The sequence below is a fragment of the Rattus norvegicus genome, chromosome 8 (genome assembly GCF_036323735.1).
Source record: "Rattus norvegicus strain BN/NHsdMcwi chromosome 8, GRCr8, whole genome shotgun sequence".
Lineage (NCBI taxonomy): Eukaryota > Metazoa > Chordata > Mammalia > Rodentia > Muridae > Rattus > Rattus norvegicus.
Genome location: NC_086026.1, coordinates 12,417,065 through 12,419,998, shown reverse-complemented (window position 1 = coordinate 12,419,998; position 2,934 = coordinate 12,417,065). Strand labels below are relative to the sequence as shown.

The window sequence follows — 2,934 nt, the reverse complement described above, 5'->3', positions numbered from 1 at the left end:
CTGATGTGATTCTCAGATTTTCACAAGTCTCCCTCTTTTGCTCTTTTAAAAACACATTGAGTTAGAATACTGAACAGCAAGGTAAAAACAGAATAGTGTCTAAGGATTGACGTGTTTTACCCATTTCTTCTATAATATTAAAATTTATAGTCAGAATTGTCTTTATTGACTTTATTTTAGGTTTTTTTTTACACAAAGAAAAATCATGTTCATATCCGTCATGAGCAAAAACTTAAAAAGACAGAGTTAGAAGACTCGTGACCTTCAACAGCAAAACTGTGCTAAAGGCTCCAAACATTTCAATTTTTCAAATAAGTATTTTCATTTTCCGATGTTTACTTTTCATGTATTCAGAGTGTCACAGGAGACTGCCGCCTGCAGTGATTGTGTTTAGAGTCCCAGCTCATTGTGCTGGGAAACTTGCCATTCCCTACTCAGCTTGGTTTGGAGAAGGTATTACAGGGGGAGGAACTTGTCTTTCAGGAGGCCGAGCAGCAAAACCACCCATCGAAGCAGCAGATGGTGATTGATCTACTGCCAATCCTTGTTGGTTCCATGGCTGCACATAGACGCCACAAGGAGGCACCTGGCACCCGTTTGCCATATGCTTGCCGAACCCTTGTGTGTTTCCGTACACTTGGCTGCACTGGCCCCACTGACGTCGTCAACCTGTTGGAAGTTTTCAGTCATATCAGGAGATTCTTCACCCCAATAACATTTACTCACATGTCCTTCGATTGTAGTACGGTTCACAGAAACAATGGCATGGGCTGCACGTTCATACGTTGAAAATCTAACAAACAAATAGCCCTTCTCTGGAAAAACTTATTTCCATAGTTTGTCCAATGGTGAAAATATTTGTCTCACAAATTGTTCTGTCAGCCCCGAAGCAATTCCTCCACCTTACACAGTGTAGTTTTTTTGTACTTGACTGGTTTACTCCATCTTCAAATCTCAACTGCTTAGTATTAGTTTCTTGTGTACGTTAGGGGCAGGTGGTTTACGTGTGGCCCAACTGGTTCTGATTTGTCAACCTCCCAGCCACTGACAACCCCCACCTCAAATATGCACAACTGCATTCTCTGCATCGAGTTTCTCATAAAAAGATACAAAACCATAGCCTTTGGACTTTCCAGTTGCCACATCTTTAACTACCCTGGCATCCGTATAGAGTCCGGGACTGTCAGTCATCTTCCATCATGGTGGGTGTGACACAGTGATCCTGGGTCAAGGGGGAGGGTAGGGCTGGGGAGACGAGGGGGAACTCCGGGTGCAAGCTGGGGACAGAGGAATCGGTACTGAACCCTGATCTCGGGTTCACTCATTCCAGCCTGCTTCGGACAATGGTGTATCCAATTTTATGTTGAAGTCCTTGATCCACTTAGGCTTGAGTATTGTGCAGGACAATACATATGGATCTATTTTTGTTCTTTCACATGTAGACATCTAGTTAGACCAGCACCATTTATTGAAGATGCTTTCTTTTATCCATCATATAGCTTTGGCGTCTTTATCAAAAAATCAAGTGTACATATGTGTATGGGTTTATTACTGGGTCTTCAATTGGATTCTATTGATCAACATTTCTGTTTCTGTACTAATACCATGCAGATTTTAAAAATCTCTATTGCTCTGTAGTACAATCTGAGGTATAGAACTTCCTCCTGAAGTTCTTTTATTGTTCAGAATTGTTTTGGCTATCGTGGGTGTTTTTTTGTTTTTCCTAATGACGTGAAGAATTGCTCTTTCAAGATCTATAAAAATTGTGTTGGAATTTTGATAGGGATTGCATTGAAACTGTAGATCACTTTTTGAAAACTGGCCATTTTTACTTTGTTAATCCTACAAATCCATGAGCATGGAAGATCTTTTCATCTTCAGATATCTTTTTCAATTTCTTTTGTCAGGGACTTAAAGTTCTTGTCATACCAATATTTCACTTGCTTGGTTAGAGTTACACAAAGATGTTTTATATTATTCATGGTTATGGTAATGGGAATTGTTCCCCTAATTTCTTTCTTGGCCCCTTTATCTTTTGTATAAAAGAAGGCTACTGGTTTGTTGAATTACTTTTATATACAACCAGTTTGTTGAAGTTCTTTATCAGCTGTAGAAGTCCTCTGGTAGAATTTTTGGGTTTGCTTATGTATACTATCATATCACCTGCAAATAGTGACACCTTGACTTCTTCTTTGCCAATTTATATCCCCTCGATCTCCTTTCGTTGTTTTATTGTTCCAGCTAGAACTTTGAGTGCTATATTGAATAGATACAGAGGGAGTGATCAGTCTTGTCTTGTCCCTGATTTTAGTAGAATTGCTTCAAGTATTTCTCCATTTAGTTTGATATTGGCTGTTGGTTTGCAGTAAATTGCTTTTATTATGTTTAGGTATGGACCTTGGATTCCTGACTGCTCCAATACCTTTAACATAAAGGGGTATTGGATTTTGTTAAAGGCTTTTTCGCATCACAAGAGATAATCATGCAATTCTTTTCCTTGAGTTTGTTTATATAGTGGATTATGTTAATGGGTCTGCTGTATCAACATTTTCATTGAATTCGTGGAAGTCTTTAATTTCTTTATTTCTTCCCTGACTAAGTTATCATTGAGTAGAGAATTGTTCAGTTTCCATGTGTATGTGGGCTTTCTGTTGTTTTTGTTGTTATTGAAGACCAGCCTTAGACCATGGTGGTCTGATAGGATGCATGGGATTGTTTCAATCTTCTTGTGTCTGTTGAGGCTTGTTTTGTGACTAATTATATGGCCAATTTTGGAGAAGATACCATGAAGTACTGAGAAGAAGGTATATTCTTTTGTTTTAGGGTGAAATATTCTGTATATAGCTGTTAAATCCATTTGGTTCATAACCTTTATTAGTTTCACTGTGATTCTGTTTTGGTTCTGTTTTAATGACCTGTCCATTGGTGAGAGTG

At 38.6% G+C, this 2,934-nt stretch overlaps 1 pseudogene; it reads right to left on the bottom strand.

Moving 5' to 3' along the window:
• Window positions 1–430: 430 nt before the first annotated feature.
• Tial1-ps1 (Tia1 cytotoxic granule-associated RNA binding protein-like 1, pseudogene 1) lies at window positions 431–1,191 on the bottom strand (annotated as a pseudogene).
• Between the last annotated feature and the right edge of the window lie 1,743 nt (window positions 1,192–2,934).